Genomic DNA, 21318 nt, shown 5'->3' on the forward strand with positions numbered 1-21318 from the left:
AGCACAAATTAAGGCCTGGAGTGGTCCACGGTGGATGTCATCTGACAGCCTTGTCCCCAGAGTTACCATGATGAACCATGTTAACTGGTTACAGGCCCGCATTGCTTTACAGGGCACTAGTGGCAAGTGTGGCTGAAATAGCAGCGGGCCAGGCCTTCTGTGTTTTGGACATTAACAGTAATACACGGTAGTATGAGCATCAACAGCACATAATAGCTAAGAAAAGCCTTGCCATTTTTAGTAGGGGAAAAGATTAAAAAAAAAAAAATCTACTGTGTACATGGTGTTTTCACATAAGCATAATTAAATGCCAATAAGCCAATGCAGCATATCCTCCACAGTACAAAATGCATCTAAGCACCCAGTCAGGCAGCTATATTATATTTATTATTGTGGAAATCACATCCTTTCCTATAAAGTATGGCAAATGAAAACCATTGCTTTCTTATAAAGAAGCGCATTTGTTCCATAAATGATATTGCAAATCATAAAAGATACATCAGTACACTGTGAAGAGAGCCTAGCAGCAGAAAATATTATATCAAACTGTGTTTACAATAACACTCTGTACAGTACATGCTGTCTGGAACACTATTTGCAAACATCAATACAAAATCTAGAGAAGTGGAGGTTTTGCTGCAGCTTAAAATCATCTCCACTATACAGTATGTCAGGAAATAGGCAGCATCTTAAATATATGAATTCCTTTTCCTTCTCTTTGAGCACTTTCAAAACACTGCTTGTACCTGATCATTTCTCCTCGATTACAGTAATTGTACTGTTTAAGGTGCCCACAGGTTTTAGTGTTGTGGTCACTGTCAGAGTTAAGGTTGACCTGAAATAGTATAATAGTCATTCTTGGTTTCAGTTTATCTTTTAAAATAAACATAATGCAAATGTTTCCAGATCTTATTCACAAATACAATTCTTTCTTTCAAGGAGACAAAACTAGTACTTCATCACCTGGGATGCTGATGAAAGTGAATAAACCAAAGGACCGCTACATAACAACTCGGCTCAGCTTCAAAAGAGAGACAGTGTCTTTTGTATTGGGTCAAGTATCATTGCAAAATGCTTTACAGTCCTCTTCCCAACCCCCCATTGCACAAATCATAACTTCTTTTCAAACACAAACTTCATTTTCTACATAGTGATCACTTTCCAGCAATTACCTAAAAATCTGGCAGTTGGGACTTGAGCCACTGAAATCTCGCTTTTGTTGCTGGAGTTTCACAGAAGCCCACGTTCGGTGTTTTTCTCACAGTCATCCAAAGGCTTTGAGAAATGCAGGACCAAAAGACTGCTTTGAGAAAGTATTCCCATTTTGTTGTTTTAAATTCCCACCGATACTGCCTAGAAGTTGAAGGCAGTCACCCAAGATTAAGGACTACTCAGATGTCTTCTGGTTTATCCACTTCTGAGTCTTTCACTGAAAAGGCTCATTTGATTGTCAGTTTGAAGGGAAAAAAATCCCTAATGTAAAATTAATTCCAATTTTTCTTTTACGCTTGAAAAAAAATCATAATGCAACACAAGGTCGTCTTGGTCCAGCTGACAGTGATTTCATTTTTTTTAACTGAGATTTTTAACTTTCCTATCATATCCTAAACCCCAGAAAGCAAACTACCAATGTGATAGCCTAGCTCCAGGACAGTACCTCTGTGGTGCTACCCAGAAACCTTGTAAATAATTAACACACAAGGCTGCTTTCCATCACCTTCCAATTGCTGCACAAATGCATCTTTTTGATAATCTTTCAGATCAGAATAAATTACTATAATTATGGTTTCAGACTCACTCTAATATCAGCTAGCCTTATGTTAAACTGAGAGCTATTGATGCATTTGCTATATACAAAGAACGGAATATCTTCCAAGAAAGAAAAAAAGACAATTGGATCAATGCATGTGCCCAACATTAAAACAATTCAATATTTTCCTTGTCTAAAATAATAAATACTAAAAACAAGAAGAGCAGCATGCAACTGTTGGCCAAATATTTTCAGAAAGGAAGAGGAATTTTGCCTGGGACAAAACAGCAATTAATAAACGGTAAGTTACATGTTAGGACACAGAATTATTTACACAATGAGGTGTAAAAAAATGCCTTTGACCTACACCATTTTTCTTTAATTTTTTTTAAAAAGCACAAAAAATATTAATTTCATTAAAATGACCAATTAAAGTCCTGAATGCTTCCATCTGAAATTAGACGTTTATGTTATATTCTGCTATAAGACTACAACAGTGATGTTAGGCATACTTTGAAGTTTTCCTTTGACTTCCTTATGTCCCTTAAGATGATTGCATTTATTCATTCAGAGGAGGTCACTTAATCACATTCTATTCCAAGTGCCACTCATGTATCTTTTAAAAACAAAGTAGAAAATTGAGCAATTATTAAAGAATGGCCCCTCACTCTTTTAAACCAATTATGAGTGTAGGAGGGGGAGGTTAGTCAGATTGAAAGAGCACTAAAAGCTTAAAACTAATTTTACCTAGATGTCTGAATTGCAGTACCCACAAAAGCTCAACCTACTTTCATTTATATGAAAAAAAATGATAATCCTGCAATAATCACTCAAAAATGGTTGAAACATGGTCAAAGCTACAAAAAAAAAAAAAAAAACAATGACAAAAAAAGGGTTAATCAAAAATGCGACAAGAACAAAAAGGTTCAACTGGCATAGTTCTGCTGGGCGTGTTGACATTAGTTTATGCATTACTGAGAAACCCAATGATAACAATTCACTCCTACACACAAATTAGCGGTGGGAGCGTGAAGGGCGATTTGGCAAGAAGCGCTCCTTAAATGCACCCATAAGAATGGCCTCATCTCAGTTTAATAAAGGAATATTTCTTCTTCTTGCTTTATTATTAATAAAACACAAATTGCAAAAACCCTCATACTTACACCAAGAGAAAGGCTAGATGATTTAATATGTAGAAGCAAATCCTCCTGACAGAACCCAAACACCTTTTTTTCAAGCTAAGAAGAATTCAAAAGAAAACTCTAGATACCCTAGTATTGACTGAATGTTTGTAGTACAAACATATATATTGTCAGAAAAGCTGAAATAAAAATGAAATACATAAAGTGTGTTGTGACTACTAACATACTGACGTACTTAATAGGATGCACATCTTTAATGTCAGGAGGAGACTAATTTATAAAATGAATTATGGCCAAAATAAAAAAGAAAATATTTAAAAGATATGCTGTAATGCTTCATCCATCATATATTTGGCAATCCTTATTTGTACAGTATTACTGTAATGTAAATTTCAGTATTCCAATAAATGCATTAAAATAAGTCAAACATTTCCTTGAATTATTTGTTATCACTTTTCTTGACCACCAATTGAAATAGGCAGTTCTCTCTCTTTTTTAGTAAAAGAAAGAAGACAGTATTGCTGGTGTTGCTGCCAGCTTCACTTGTTCTACCTGCTGTCTCTTATTTGATATGTCAATCAAAATATGCCGAGATCTAAACACTTCTTGAGACAGAAAAATATAACAATAATATTAAATATGGTAGTGCAATAATTTACAGCATACTGAATATATAACAGTATATTTGTTCCTGATGCAGTAAATTAGTTGAATGACATTTGCTTATCCTCAGAAAAAAATCCTAGAACATTATGCTATATTCAGTCATTTAAACTGCATGATTTATATGCTTTCAAGTTAATTAGTACACACTAATAAAAAATGATAAAAAAAAATTACAAATTGTTAACACAGCAAATCACTAAATATGACCTAAACATACACAGCATATAATAAATAGCCCTAATATTACTTTCATCTGCATAGCTTGGAAATGATCAAAGTATTTTCTGCTTTAATTTTCCAACACCAAGTACCAAAACAGTCAAATAATCAGTTACTAGTATGAGAAATGTCATGCAAAAAAAATACTGCTTCCAGACAAGCTTTAACACCTGCCGTTTAACTCCTCATCTCCTAACACAACCTGCTGTTTGACGTTTTTGTTATATGGCTCTTGAGGACAGTTTATCTAATACTGTGAAGTCTGGCAAGTAAGTGTACAAAGAAAAGTCTTTTGAACACTAAAATTAAAATAAACCAAGAGATAAAGCATTATCTGATTTCAGAGAATAGCCAGCTGAAATAACATTTGAATGTAGTTTATCTAACCTTTATGTTCATTTTACTTCTCACCAAGGAAATGTCGCACCACTGCATCTTCCATTTACTGCAGGTATAAGTGAACCATACTATTATTATTAAACAGTTCATATGTAACCTTGTAAATCTTAAAACGGAGTACAGTTCACTCACAGATTCAAAGAAATATTTACTTCAGTGGGAAGGGTGCTATTTTTTTAAGCTTTGCAATAATACAGGTTTGTCCGTTACATTGTGATAATACATTACTAACTACTTACTATGCAGACTCAATTTAAAAGAAAAGTTTTTTTTCCCCTTTTCATTTTCACTAAAGAGAATTAATTAAAAATTGAAATATTGAAAACCGAAGGAACAGTGTCAAAAGCTGCAACCCTGGCATATTAAACATGTTGAATCTTACATGATCTTGTTGAAATTCAGGATTAATAGGTCTGATGACGATAAACAAATCCTAAGGTGTTTTAAAATCAATAAAAGTACTGGTTATGTGTCTTTAGAGTGCACTTTTTTAAAATGAAGTAACCATGGAAACTGTTTGTGATTCTTTATCAGCCTCATCAAAAGAGACATTAATAGCAACCAAATTATTTTTGCTTTTCACGATACCTTTATTATTTTTTTTTAATAGTGGACACTAGTTAGTAACTTAATTATATAGTGTCTGCATACCCCTCTTATGTTAACTCTGACAAATCACAGGATAAATTCTGACCAACAATATTTTTTTAACTAATTGAAACAAGCTATCATATGGGGATCAAAACCCCTTCTCCATAACCAATTCTTGAGCTTAGTGCTGATTAATTACAATTAGACAGAGCACAGTGAAAGTACTGCAGACACGGGTGTAATCAGTAATCTATGACAGGTCCTGTGAGGGGAAATTGGACAGGAACGCACTGGGGTTCACTTATTGTAGAGAAACAGTTTTGTATGCATATTGCACTGCTCGAGACAATTGTGTATGTCTGTGTTTATGTAGGTGTGTGGGGGGGAAAAAATAACATTTTTATTTTTAAAATATTGGTCTGATCCAACAAATGCAATGTCTTTTCCTCACACACTATAATACAGGAAATAATTTCTTGAAGTATTCAGCTCAATGAAATAAATGTTCATTGCAGCCATTCAAGCAGTAAGAAAATAGCATTTCTTAAAAACAAAATGTAGCCATATATTGTAAAGAGATTTTTCTAATGTAACTAAGCATAAAGTGAAATATTTACTCTGTGTCCCTCCACTGTTTTCATTTAACCGATTTTTACAGATTCTTTTTTCATTCTCAAATAAAGCCACAAAACTGCAAGATTTTTTTTTCCTGTTACATATATATTATTGTTAACTTCTGGAAAGTAATTACTTTTGTGAATCATCATAACAAAACAGATTTTTTTAATGGTAACTGCAACTCTTCTTGCTGAGAATCCTGCAAGTCCCGTTGTTGACCCTTTTAAAGTGCAGTGTTAAAATTCACAATCAACATGAGCTGCTGGTGAAAAGAATTCTTTGTTCTCATGGTTATGCTGATTAATTACAATTAGGGGGAGGTTGATTGAAAAAAAGGAACACGAGAGGGACTGTAATTAGTAATTCTAGACATTATACATGATAAAGTAGACTGGGAGAAGAGATGTCATAAAGTAGCCAAATCATTTTTATTTCTCCTTTATGAAGGTCATATATTTAATGCTGGCTGCAAAGAGATAGAGGAATACGTAGTGACAGATGCTATATAGCAAATGTACAAAGGTAAGAAAAAATGCAACCATTCTATGAATGTCATGATTAAGATAGCTCACTCTAATCTTACAATAAAAATAAAAACATTAGCTGATGACAGATAAACACATAGGTAATCAGAAATAAATATATTATGATGTCTACCTTCACCCTTTTTCCAAAATACTGGTGTTAGCAAGATCTGTTTTCTTAAGGCATTTTAATTTTAGCAAAATAAAAGTAATGACAGGAATACAAAAGTCTACTTCTCTTAAAGCATGCATACTGTTACTTGTATACAACAGCCTATTGCCACAGTGCATATTATTATTATTTTTTTGTTTAACTTTAGTGTAACGTGATATTTTAGAAAATAAAAAGCATCCCTGTCAAATGTGCAGAACTGATGGACAAGACAGAGGTCAGATAAACTAAAAGTTGTATTTTAATTCATTTGTCTGTAACCCTGAATTGGATTAAGCAAATGGGAGGATGAGTAATTTAATTTTAATTCATCTGACTGTCTTTAGAGTGTACTAAAATATTAGTTATATAAAATGAAATGACTATTTAGAGTCTGAAATTTAAGTAATTAAACTTAAATGATACAGAATGACTGTATTAACTGACCAGACTATTTTTCTTACATTTTACACTAACAGAAAATATACTATAGCATATAGTCTATACATTAATAGTAGGTTTTGGTTTCCAGCTTCTCTTTGCTTCTTCTGTTCATTCGTATTTAGAAATTTCATTCCATGGTTTTTAACTTAATTAAAAAGGATAAACTGCAATTTCCTGCATCCCCCTTCTTCTTTTATTAATATATCATAAAGATCAATAAAATACACAGAAATTCTTCTTTTAAAATATTTATTTTTTTAAATTTATTACAACAGCTTCATCTATATCATTAGATATGTTTTTGGTTAAAATGCTTGTCAATGTTTGTTTTCCACAAACATATAATGAAACAATGACAGAGAATCTTATCAAATTAACATTAGAATATTTGAAGCCTGGTCCTTTAATTGCTGATTAGAGTTCAGAATTAGATTGTTTCACTGAGCAGTGCACACACACAGTTCACTTTAGAAATTTTCAGATATTTAGATACTTTCACTTTCATCAATGCAAAACATTTCATAGTTTTCTTCACCAGATTCATTTTTGCTCGGCGAAAGTGTAGATATTTTTGTATTTAATTTTCCATATTATTATTATTATTATTGTTGCTTACATGAGTGTTCTGAAATACAGACTCTATAGTGTTTGTGGTGTGCTGACTGTTTACTGCATAATTCAGACTGAAACATTACGAATGCTTTACATAATAACATTTCATAATAACTTTTATAATAAACCACTTTGAAAATTCCAAGATGACATCTACTGTAACAGATAAAGATCAACACAATATACAATAAAATAAAGAAATAATAATAATAGTAGTCAAATAGTTAAATTCATGAGAAACCACAATTTACATTAAGCTATCCTAAATTACTGATTCTGTTTACATGAATTATAGTATGACGAACATTAAATTTATATCCGTAATATTCCTCGATAACAGTTGCTAGTTGTGCAGTTTACTTACAAGCTCAAAAAAAAGAAATTGCCTGATTAATAAATTATACAAATATTCCAATGGAGAATCACTAGAATTGAACAAAGCAGATGGCAACTATCACGTGAAAAAAAATTATTTCATGAAAAAATATTCATGAATATATTCTCTTCTTTTTATAATGTGATTATAGTGGTATAAATAATATATGGGCTGCTGGTCTGAGTAGGATATATACCCTTTCTGAAGTGATTCAACAAAGAACTGATTTTTTTCATCCGTTTTTATACATACCAATTTTTGTTTCTAATATTATGAGGTTGAATGCTCAATTGCTCCTCATGAGGATTTTAAGGTAAATCACACATGGGGAGACCTAGCATTGCAAAAGTAACTTCAGGATTTGAATTGTAAACTGCCAACGACAACTCCAAAAAAAAATGATATATATATATATATATAATACATTTTATTTATATAGCGCCTTTCCCATGATGATCCTGAGCAGATTTTCTAGTTCAAAAACGTGTACTTGAATATATTGTTACAGTAATACTTTGTACTGTGTGTTGAGATTTATACTTCTGTTGTAATCTTTAATACGTATAAGAGACGGTACACTTATACACCAAACAATTTCTCAGCTCCGTTATGTTATTTCTATTAGAATTGCAGTGAAAATTTAACATCAGTATTTTTTACACAATCAGTAAGCACATTTTTGTCTGACTTCAGAAATAGTGTTTTCATTATTTAAAAAGAAAACTAGGGTGACTCAGTTGATTGTGTTGTTGTAACAACTTCAGAGACTTGGCTTCAGGTTTGGGCTTGGTTGGTGTTTGTTATGTTTGCATATTCTGCTCATGAGGTACACCACCCATATAGATTATTTTAGCTGTTAACTGTAAATTAGCCCTCTGTGAGTAACTATGTGGGGACATGTTTTGAATGTACCCAGTGATGTCCAAGATTGGGTCCTGTGTTGTACCTCTTACTGCCAAGTTGGCTGTGGCTCTGCTTGACACAGAACTGGAAACAATGGGTTTAGGAAATTGACAGAGAGAATCAAAATTAACATAAAGTTCAGACATGATCAATAATCCATAATTTTTAAATGACATACCAATAAATTGCAATGATACAATTAAATGTAAAAGAAGCCACATGCAAAAACAATGGTTTTATAGTAGAATGAAATCTAGCAAAATGTGAAAAAAATCCTGAAACAAAGTCACAAAGAAAAAAAAAGAACAATATAGACAATTTGAGAGATTTCATAAGTGTTGTGAACACAAAAGCAGTAACCATTTAAAGCAAAGGCCTGTCTTTCTTTAAATATATGAATTGTATAAGTGAATGACCCTAAATAACCCATTCATGTTGTTTATATTTTTGATGCATCTTCCACATTTTCCATGGCATGCTAGCTGGTATAAGGCCATTATTCTCTGGCTTACCAACTTGTACTGCACTAAGGATTCTACTCTGTCATTGTCTCTGAGGTTATATGACACAACCTGTGTAGTTTATCTTAAAGTGAGTATCTGTTTACTACTGTAGTGCTCTTTTACTAACCACAAAATTTATCATACTGTACATTGATTTTATCTGTAGCTATTTAAATGATAGCAAGTGAGACTGTCACTTTTACAGGTAACACCAAGTATTTTAAAGATATATCTTGGTCTGACCACCAGATTATATTTACTACACAGACTCTACACTGGCCCATATGATGGAGTACTACTTATACATATGCCATGTAATGAATTGGCTTGGTTCCTGCCATGTGACCAGTGCAGCCAGGATAAGCTTTGGTGCCTCATGACTTTATAATGGATTAAGTGGGTTGGATACATTGATAGATGGACAAACAACTAACATGTAAAAACTGAAGCCAAAACAAAGACATATAGACTAAGTTTCTTTGTTTTTAGTTAGATGGTGGTTTTGGTATATTCTTAAATCATAAAACAGTACACTGTATATTTAATATAAGCTTATATTTTTTATGAGAAACATTACATAGACACTTGACACACATACACACTTGATATTTAGAAAGAAAACATAGCTAAAACAGTCATTCAAAATGAAGAGATAAATCTACTCTGATTGAACCAAAAACTGATTTTGTAATCAAATTTATAAGAAAGCAATAAAGAAATATATAACTAGAAAAAACAAAGTAAAGACTTGTCTTCATACTACCTTATGCACAAGTACAAGATAACTGATGAAACTAGTGGCACAAACAGGTAACCACTGCTTCTTACGCACTCATAACTGAAGGTATGACTTGTAATTCCATTACTATGTGTGAAAGTACAGCCAAGTAGGTATTTTACACAAGGGCCAGTATGTTATCAATGTTTGCACTCTGTGTTTATTTCACATGAAAATGTCTCTTGGACTGAAGACTGCAGTTTTGCTGGGTCACTCAAGTTGTCTTAAGTCAATAAAGGCTCCATTGTGTGGACAGCAGTGTTTGAAGCAAAGAAAAGTGCATTTTGGTGTCTCCAGTAATGCCTGTGAAAGACTGCTTGTTTACATAATAAGGAGAACATGCTTTACCAAGGGCCTTGAGTATACAAGGCACATCAGCATTTCAAAGAGTTGTGCTGTTTAAAATGCGTCTAAATGTGACAGATCAACTGATTTTGATCAGCCACCAGAGACAAAACTGGTCACTGTCCACAGTCTTATATAAATAACATGCTGCACAAGACAATAGGTATATACCAAAACCATTCATGGGGTAAAGCCCTGCTTTACAGCTGTATCAGACAGCGTCTGTCTGCCTATCCATCCACCCATATGTGATTTAAAGTCAAACTTTCATTACAGGGTATCAAGAAGCACTAGGTGCAATTCAGGAACCAACTTTTGATGGGACTTCAGTCTATTACATGCAACACTCGGTCATAATGTGATAGCAGAGTCAGCAGTTGTTGAAAACTGGATTAAAACATACACACATACGAACACATAAATAGAATGAGCAAACTCCACAGTGATAGTAATTAGGTTAGTTGTTGAACATGCAAGCGGTCACTCCTATTCCTTCATATTCTACACACATTTTGATAATTGTTTTGTGTAAGTGCTGACTATGTATGTTATATGGAAAAAAAGACAGAATGAGAACAATGTTCACATACTTTCTACCATACCATACCATTTTTATTTGTTAAGCGCTTAAAAACACAGCATTACAACTGACCGAAGCGCTGTACAGTTAAAACAAGCAAGACTAAAAGCAAAAAATTAAAAAAAAAAAAAAACATGAATGTTATTCTTTTTTATTTTCATCTAAACCTGTCAGACATTGCAAATGCATTCTTGTTATAACCTTTTCAAGAGTAAACATAACAACAGCAGTCCTGCTCTTCTGTAGATCAATGTCTTTCCACAAGGGGCCCAGGATGCACAAAAGGAATGTAGAGATGGCCCCAAGAAAACTGCAACCATGCAACTGTCGATTTACGACTATTGAAGCATAATGATAGATGTCAAAGAAAATACTGCCTCACTGAATGAATTCGACACTCTTAACATATCTAATAGCTCCTTCAAGAAAAAAAATGATTAAAAGAAAAACAGTCTTCTGATTTAATCAGGCTGTTTTCATTTCCTTTTTCCCTCCTCCAACTACCAACAACCCAGCAACTACAGCAGCCTCATGCATATAAAAATGAAGTGAGGAATGGATAACCTTGTCCTTCATAGAAGCTGTTTTCTGTATCATGGGGGCATCTTTCATTTGTTCCTTCAGTCAATAAATCAATATAAGGTCCCCAAAATTCCTTATATTCTAATTTTAGCTTGCAATCCTGATAAAAAATGCCAGATTTGAATTTGCATGAATAAGTCAAATGAAGTATGTAAAATAGAATTTTAAGATTACGTACTTCAGAATAATAACTTTTGTAAGCAATGCAGCTTTTCCTGAAAAGTGTCCAATTTGTCAAAAAGACCTTTTTGTTACCATTCTCTCAACATTTATAACTACAATGTGTACCATCTTCCCACTGTTTCATCACATACCCATGGTAAGTTGTTCTCAAAAATGTCTGTTTTAAAAGCTTTCTTGTATAATAATGACATACAAATTATCAGTGTTGTGCCTTGCTCAGATTCTGAAATGTTCACACTTTCACTCCAGGAAAAGTTAAACACTGTGTGAGCCTGGCACCAGTCAATAATATTAATGGTCTTGCCAAATGCCTCCACAGCTGATTAACAAATCCTGTTAAATTGTGCATATTACAGCAGAGCAGCCTAATGTTACATAACAGATGAACACAAGACCTAACCGGGCCTACTTCCTGTCCAACTACAGGATAACTTTTAACATTACTGTTATCAGATCTGTTTTATTATTTCTCTAAACATACACAACTGAGATCCTTGAACAAAGAAATGGAAAATTATTCAGCCATGCCAGATTTATGAAATGCCGTATGCTAAGTCAAAGGAATGTCAACAAAATATACCCATCTATTTACAATCTTGAACAGAACATCAAAATATGGAAGAATACACACCAACACACATACAAGCACACTGCAAAATATACCAAAATATCAACTATCCTCAAGAATGTCTGTGAATTCAAATATATTAAATGTATGCAAGGGACATATATATATAATATCAACTATCCTCAAGAATGTCTGTGAATTCAAATATATTAAATAAATGTATGCAAGGGACATATATATATATATATATATATATATATATATATATATATATATATATATATATATATATATATATATATAATATATATATATATATATAAACAATATCAAGCATCAGCTGCACTCTGCCCCTGACCAAACAAATATTAGTAATGTTTACTGATTTGATTCTTAACCCCAGTGCTGGTCTAATTTTTCCCAATGGGTTTCCTGTTGAATGGGCATGCATGTAACCATTTTCATATTCACTTTGCATTATTTCCCTATATAGATAGGCCCTATCCCGGTAGGAAGACACCTAAAATAAGAAGCAAGTCATTACAGTGTGCAACACAAAAAAAAAACTTTCTCTCATCCCCTTAATAAATGCATGTGCGCTTACACAGGGTGCATACAAAACCATCTTCTTAATACACACACTTGTGCATATACTTCATTACTGATTGTTAAGCTGACAGCAAGTTTTAGTGCAACTAGGATTCTCAGAAAAACTGTTATCTTTGTACAGATGACTAAACCTGGGATTAGCTGAAATTAACAAAGTCACTGGAAAATAAAAGAACTAAGTTGACGGCAGCTGCAGAATTAACTAACTAGTTCTTACAGTAATGGCAGTAGTCATTCAGAAGAGTACAAAACAGAAGGTTATTTTAGAGGAAAGTGAAGAAAAATTGAATTGTGGAACTGAAATGATGGTTAGAAACAAATGAAAAAAGAAAAAAAAGGATTCATAATTAGAAGTATGACATTAGTCGAGTGAATCAATAAACAGCTTGGAAGCAAGCACAAGTTTTCTTTCCTCTTCTACATAGGTATGACATTCCATACCTGGTGTTGACATAGTTGTAGCCGGTGTCACAAGGTGACCTCAGTGAAAGTTTCAAAATTCCTATTTACATATTCTAATCAAAGTAACAATTTTGTTATTTAGGGCTACTTACTTGATGGCTAAAAGCTCAAAATAAAAATCAACAAATCTATGAATTCAGTATGGCCTAAAATGCTTATTGGCAACTATTTGCAGACTTTAAATGTCAGCATATGAAATATTCATCATCATGGTCAAAACAAGGAACACTAGAAAAATCTACAATAATCATCCCGAGTCTTATCACTTTTGACATTTCATTTGATTCCAGGGCCATTATTCATAGAGAGTAAGAAGTTTTTTTTTTCCCCTAGAAAATTCCTACATTTATCTTTACTTCTCCTCAAGAGGCCAAATGGAAGCACATAAAAACCTGTTGTACAGAGCTTGTCTAGCATTGTTTTAATTAACCTTCTAGTATATAACAAGCTATCAATCCCCTTACCCTTTTAGTATATTACAGGTTTATCTGATAATTCACTCTTTAAATGAGACGACTGCATAGCCTTCAAATGCAGTTGCTTTATATTACATTAAAACATTTTCTTTACTAAAAGAAATCAAACTTACAATACTACTCAATGTGATTCTTGTTAGTAAAATACTTCAGTATGTTTCTTATTAATCAAATGTATTTTTTTCTGCTTTACACTGTATCAGATTTCAACTAACGTCATAGTGATACTGCAGTATGGAACTTAATAAATTGTACCAAGTTAACAGAACAAAAAAAAGAGAAAAATAAAAAAGGAAAACAACAGCAACGTTCTCTCCTGTACAAAATAGGAAGCTCTTGTTGCTAAGCAATTCCATGCCATTTATATAGAGAAAATGAAGAGGCCAGTCCAATTCAGCATTCCTTATATTTTTAAATTATGAATCGTTATTCTTCTAAAATCAATTTAGCTTGAACATTCATAGAATGAGTGGTTTTGAAAAATCAGCTGACAGGCTACTTAATGATGTACACTAAAAATGGCAGTAAAAAAAAAAAAAAAGACAGAAAAAACTCTTTATTGCTTTGTACATCAGCAGAAAGAAAATAGAAAATGGATGCAAGATGCTATTTTCCCACATTTGTAATGAAAAACAAACCTTTACATTGTTCACTTATGTGAAATTCAAACATTTACACCAATACTACTTGAGAATGATTCTGCTATAAATCACTAACTCAACAAACTGGTATACAGCTGGATAATTGTGAACAAAGAGTTGAGTGTGGCCTGTTATACAACAATTTGAAAAACTTATTTACATTTCAATATACAGCTAAAATATTGTGCATCATAAATAGTCCTCCAACTTTAAAATGAAACCAAGATGTTGCATGCAGTAACAAAAAAAGTTTACATTTTAACCCTATTCTGAAATGTAATCCTGCCAGGGAATCTAAATGTTCTTTAATGTGCACTATATGCCAGACACATTAACATAGTACATAGACTCTGTATAATCAAAGATTACAAGCACAAGAGCATAACAGTTTCTTAAAAAAACACCCTATCATTTTCCAAAGTGTGCTGAAAATTAGGAGGACTGCGACAAAAAATACCTTCTAGATTGCAATCTTAGTGAAGGATTTTCTGTGTGTCTTTTCCTAAGCAGCAAATGATTGACCTGAAAGTCACCAAATTGAAGAAATAAAGGTTTTTCTGGGAGTAACTTGATACCAGAGAATTCCTAGTTTCAATCTGCTTCCAATTACAAGCACAGTAAGTATTTCCATTCAAGGAAAACGGCTCTTAAGATGCACCTATTTTGAATTAATGTATATCAGACTACATAGTGCTGCTTTTTCCACCAAAATGGAAAATAAAATTTAAAGTTTTTTATTATTTTTTTTAATTTTTGAAATATTTCTGCTTCTTATGAAATGTGCAAATGAATTTAGGAACATGTTGTAGTCTACACTACCTCTTTAAAATACAGTCAACACAGCTGAAGTGAAAACATAGTAATATGTTTAAAACTATAGTGTATTAAACATTATCATCTTCAATAGGTAAATCCTAAAGAACATCACATCTTTGGCATTTTATAAATACCATTTATTTCAAGGAATTACATCTAAAGTCTATCTCCAAAAACAACAACTAGATGAGGCTAACCTAATTCTTTATTTAGTAACCTTAAGAACAAAACTGCTTTTGAGCTAGTGGCAGGATCATTCTATAATGTTTGTGTACAACCGTTTTTTCACTGCTGACAATTTCCTGATATATTCCAAAATATATAAAATAATAAATGAACATCAAAGGAAAAAGAGAATCATACACTACAAAGATCCATTACATACAAATGGAAAGAAAAATGCATGTCCACTCTGAGGAGTCTTATTAAAATGATTTATAGGTAAAGTCCATTTCCAGCCATGGTTCATTAAAAAACAATTGTGACATTAAGATAGTCTGGAAAACCGTTGTCACAAAGTGCACAGGAAAAAAAAAAAACAAAACAAGGAAAACAAAACGCAGAGCTTTTACCTTGAGTAAATCCTTCACATGGTCCCTGAGGGGTTAAATAAGACCACCTATTCTCTTCAGATGCTAATGTAGCCTCTGTGCTGGTTTAAACTGCTCAGAGCGTCTCCTCCTCCTCCCATTCCAAACACATAAGCACACTGCAGAAAAGGCATGCACTTTCAAACAGGAATATTAATGACTGCACATGCTGCCAAAGAGTTTTGGCTTTTCCTGGCTGGGTTACAAGGTCAACTGGGCATCACGCTGGTCACCCACCTTTCCACTGGCAATCCTTCGCTCCCCTTTCTCTCTCTCTCTATCTGTCTGTAAAACAGCAAACCCAGTGCTGGCAAGTTTAACCACTCTATCATGTATCGTGTAACGGAGTCTGGCCCTCTCGCAGCAGAGAGCAGCAATCACACATGATAGGCTGAGCCTTCTCTGTTTACACCCAGGCAGGGGAGGGGGATGAGCCTAGCCCTCCTCAACCATTTGTGAGCTTTGTGTTTGTCTTAAAAAACATTCGCCTTAGCCTCTCCCTCTCAACCTAGCAGCTGCCGCTTTCAGTACAATACCTTACCTAGCAATTAGTTAATCAAGCGTCTGTGCTATGCTACATTCAAACGTTCCATCTTCATGAAATAAAGGTGTGCTTACATTTTTTTCCTGCTCCCTTCTCTTTGAATTTTCTACTGTGGTGGGTAAATAAGCACGCATCTGGAGAAATACGCAAACGACTACCCAGTAATGTGCTAAAACACATAGTGAATATTATACTTCAGAAAATATGTTTATTCAAACATAAATGGGAGTGACTGCAAAATTACCTGTACTTTAAGAGAAAAAGAACTCATGTATTTGATGGGCAGAGTACTAGTCCTAAAATGGAACAGTGTTTCACTCTTTGCATTTGGAATATAGATTTTAATGTATTTGCAAGTACTTTCAACACCTTATTCAAGCCAGTCTGACTGTGTAATCTTTTTCCACTTGAAAGGTTGAGTGGGATGACAACATGAATATCCTTTAACCCTTTAGAAACTATAACACAGCTAGCCCCTTCTGTAATGAAAGAAGCTATGGCTGTTAACAAAAAACACAGAGAAAAAAGTTTACTCAACAGTTAAATGTTTTAGGAAACAAGTACGTAAGTACATTTTATTTAGGGCAGAAACCCATCACCAATTTCATTTTACTAGAATTGGCAGATTCTGATTTGTTTTCTTTATGCATTTATTTATTTATTCTTTACAATAAGCTCCTGTGTAACCAGCCATGTAGAAACCCTACCTTTAATACTAAAGTGGTATTTCTAAACTGCTGACTACAGGTGTTGCCTGTTAATTGTTTATTAACAAAATAACATTCTGTAAGGTTACTGTTAAGTGACAATAAAATACATAAAACCCTTAAAACACACTTTTTTCAATTAATAAGCTATGTACAATAATATTTATCCATAATACACACCATATAAAAAGACAGTAAAAATTCCTGTCTTAATTTCAAGCTGCAATTCTAACAAAATGTTCATGTTAATGAAGAAGATACAAACCTAATATGTTTAACAGTTTATATGTACAGTAACACACCCATATTTGGCTTTAAGCAGCAAAGTCAAATTCTTCTTTATCTTCTCTTTTTCTAATTAAAAATGTGAACTGCTGTACTAAACATACTCAGACAAGCAGTGTCTCTTTTAAAAATGTCTGAATTAATTCTCTTTTAACTTTTGTCAAAGACGTACCTCTGTTTTCTTACACTCTACATAGGATGAATCCTCTATTCTTTTTTCTCAGTTTTTACTCTACTTTCTTTAATGTAAAAGTCACGATTCTTGCCTTCACTTTCTTCCAAAGTCTGACTTTTGGGTTGCTGTTTGCAGGAAGTTCAGCAGCAAAATGTTATATACAATTCTGCAAGCACTGTAATACTTTGTGTAAAGGAGCACTATAGCTAAATTATGTTGAAGCTTCGCAAAGAAGGATCTGAAAAAACATTTTTTTGAGATCGGCTAATTTACCAATTAATAATTTGGGGTGAAAATTGGTCTCTCTTTATCAACAGCCAATCAATTGTAGCACCTCAACTTGTGATCCTCTCATTTATGGATTAATACCTGAGGCACCTGGCCAAACTGCCAGATACAATTTTTAAGTGACAAGGCAACTGTAACAGCTTAGACATAAAACATACAAAAACTATTTTCAGATATATACATTTATGCATCTAGAAAGTCACCATCCACACTATAGCTGCTTGACATAGTAAACTCATTAGATATGAGAGTTTTCCCAGACTGTCTTTAAGACTACTGTTGTTAAAAACCCCGCTCAAGATAAATAATCTTGACTCTTCTGTTTTTGCCAATTTAGACCTATTTCTAACCTGACTTTCTTAAATAAAAATCTAAAAAATGCAGTCATTACGCACCTAAATGATCACTTGAATAAACATGCCATTCTTGACAAGTTTCAGTCAGGTTTTAGAACAAATCACTGTACAGAAACTGCACTGGTTAAAGTAGTATAAGACTTGTAGGTAAATACGGACAGAGGCCATTTATCTATTCTCATCCTCTTAGGTCTGAGTGCAGCTTTAGATACCATTGATCACAATATTCTTATAAATAGCCTTAGTCAGTGGGTGGGCCTCTCTGGCAATGTCTTATATTGGTTTGAGTCTTACTTAATAGATTCTTTGTTAGTTGAGCTAATTATACTTCGAAAACATGATATTGTATATGGTATATCACAAGGATCTATCCTGGGTCCACTGCTCTTTTCGATCTACATGCTTCCATTAGATCAAATTACCGCAAGGCATAACATGAGCTACCACAGCTGTGCTGATGACACACAACTGTATTTATCAATAGCACCTGATGACCCGGACTCCCTTGGTTCACTGACCCAATGTCTTGTGTTTTTGAATGGATGAGTAGTAATTTTCTCAAACTAAATAAGGAGAAAACAGAAATCTTAGTTATTGGAAAAAATGGATATAGTGAGGGTATTAGAAATAAACTTGAACCCATTGGCTTAAAAGTCAAGATGGAGGTAAGGAATTGAGGTAATTATTGACTCTGACCTAAATTTTAAATCACATATTAATCAGATTACCAGGACAGCATTTTTTCCCTTAAGGAATACAGCAAAAGATAGATCCTTTATAACTTTGCAAGATGCTGAAAAGTTAGTTCACGCGTTTGTTTTTAGTCGACTAGATTAATGTAACACACATCTTTCAGGACTACCCTAGAAAAACATGGAACAATGGAAAACAGTAAGAAAACAAAATCTGAGCACATCTCCAGTTTTGATGTCACTACAATGGTTACCCGTGCCATTCAGAACTGATTTTAAAATACTGCTAATGGTTTACAAAGCCTTAAATAATCTTGTTCGGTCCTATATTTTAGAAGGCCTGTCACCTTACAGTCTAATTCTTAATCTTAGATCTTTGAATGAGTGTCCGCTTATAATTCTAAGAGCTAAACTTAAAAGAAGTGGTGAGGCAGCCTTCTGCTATTATGCACCTAAAATCTGGAATAATTTAACAGATAAAAATTCACCAGGCTAATACAGTTGAGCATTTTAAAAACTACGGGGCTTTGCCCCCTGCTCGCTTCGATCGCCAACCCCCGTATTTGGTTTTCCGGATACACACTTTTAAGATTTTTTTTTTCTTTGAATTGTTGCTATTTCATTAGTTTCACTTTTATTTCAGAACTTCTGTAAAAACAATATTTGTAATCTTGTGAGTCCCAGTATGCTGAATCTTTTTAATGAGGTCAGGATAGGTTTCTGTGTTTGGAATTTCAGCACAGACAAAACGATCTACGTCATCAGCAGTTAATAATTTTTTTTTTTTTTTACAAAGTAAAAAAGTAAGTAGAGTTCTGCATTGGACTCCTGTCTGTAAAGCCGTGTTATTTTCCTCTCACAGTTCCAAAAGTACATGGGGTTATCAAGGTGATACCCCAGCTTTTGTCTAGGTTTTTGTACAAGGGCTAGACAGAACGTTTTTTACTCCTGGGGTAAATTTAGGTTTTTAAATAAGGAGACAGATAAATATATATACATGAACAAAGTAACCAATAAATGCATGTGTGGCAAACTCTGTTTTTTGAAATTCTCAAGATTCTTTATTTGTCACATGCATAGTTATACAGTTGGGCGGCACGGTGCCGCAGTGGGTAGCGCTGCTGCCACGCAGTACGGAGACCTGGGTTCACTTCCCAGGTCCTCCCTGCGTGGAGTTTGCATGTTCTTCCCGTGTCTGCGTGGGTTTCCTCCGGGCACTCCGGTTTCCTTCCACAGTCCAAAGACATGCAGGTTAGGTGGATTGGCGATTCTAAATTGGCCCTAGTGTGTGCTTGGTGTGTGGGTGTGTTTGTGTGTGTCCTGCGGTGGGTTGGCACCCTGCCCGGGATTGGTTCCTGCCTTGTGCCCTGTGTTGGCTGGGATTGGCTCCAGCAGACCCCCGGGTTGGATAAAGGAAGGATGGATGGATAGTTATACAGGACAACACGCAGTGAAATGCATCCTGATCCACTTATCAAAAACTGTGCAAAGTTAGAAGAATATCAGTTAGATTAACAAAAAGTCATAGACTGAAAGATAACAGTATAGTAGAACATAATAAATAAGTAAAATTATGTGAATAAAGTAGAATTAAGTGTTAAGGTGCAATAGTGTAGTAATTATTGTGCAAAACCAAAGTTAGACTGGTGCATAGTTAAATAAGGCAGTTTGTTTGTTTGCGCTACTGCAATCTTTACTTTTTTATATTTTCTAATTTTCCTTCTTTCATATCCTTTAACTTTCTCCACATGTGTATAGCGCCAACGTTTGTTTTTTTTGAGCCTTTCTAATTTCCCTGGTTTCATAGTCTCTAACCTGGCTCTGCATGTGTTTAGCGCCAATGTTTGTAAACGTCTCTATGAAGTTCTACTTTGTCTTTTACTCATTGTCATTTAATTCTGAGCCGGATTGGATATGCTTTTTTTTCCAATTCCACTTGTTCCGGGCTGATAATTACTTTCCTTATTTTCTGAATTTGCACCTCGATTATTCTTTTTTCTGTCCAATGCATTTGAGTCTCTTTTCTCCATGCTTTTCTTTCTTTTTCGTTTAATCGTCGACGTTTCATTTCTGCTCTATTCATTTAATTTCTACCCTATTCATTTCTACCGTATTGACCTTATACACTTTATATGCACTGAGAGCCCTGGAGCTGTGTGTGCTGCATGACTGCCTTTACATTACTGATTTGTTTTTTTTGATATTGCTTGTAAGTAGGGTGTGTCTTGCAAGACTCTTGTTCTATGTTCCCATGAGACGCACCGTGGCAGGTCTCTTTCGTCTCGCGGGTCTTTAAATTATCTTCCGAGAAGATCACGTATCGTAGACTATCAGGACAGGGGACAGGATTTCTTTTTATAATAGATAGACATTTCTAAAAACCTATTATTATTTTAACATGGCTTTCTCATAGTTACCTTTTAGTGTATCCCTGTTAATCTATACATGCACTGAATTATCATTTTCATCAAGGCTCCACAATCCAAACTAATCCCTGCTGTTCTTTTTCCATTTTTCTGTGGTGGTGTTCTGCAAGTCAAGGCACCATGCAGTCCCTACATTGATAAATTGAAGGCAATATCCTAGATGTCCACATGATCATCATCAAATTCTTTCACATGAAGCCTGAAAGTCATAAGAACTGATTTAGATCATTTATGTTGGGTAGAGGGCAGTCTCTTGGCCTTGAAACTCCTGCAGATTTTTTTTTTACCCCTGGCACATCTTGTGTTTTTTTTTTCTT

At 33.9% G+C, this 21318-nt stretch overlaps 1 protein-coding gene across 15 annotated transcripts in view; it reads right to left on the minus strand.

The window, feature by feature from the left end:
* Positions 1–21318, minus strand: part of LOC114651997 (teneurin-3) — an 898351-nt gene that overhangs the window by 413532 nt on the left and 463501 nt on the right. For 2 of the 15 annotated variants that reach the window (XM_051927726.1, XM_051927723.1), the window contains exon 1: positions 15511–15747. The exons of 11 other annotated variants lie outside the window; for them this stretch is intronic. The gene's annotated coding sequence lies outside the window, so the exon portion shown is untranslated. 2 more of the 15 variants (XM_051927724.1, XM_051927725.1) reach the window with 2 other exon arrangements.

This window comes from Erpetoichthys calabaricus, chromosome 5, assembly GCF_900747795.2.
Source record: "Erpetoichthys calabaricus chromosome 5, fErpCal1.3, whole genome shotgun sequence".
NCBI lineage: Eukaryota > Metazoa > Chordata > Cladistia > Polypteriformes > Polypteridae > Erpetoichthys > Erpetoichthys calabaricus.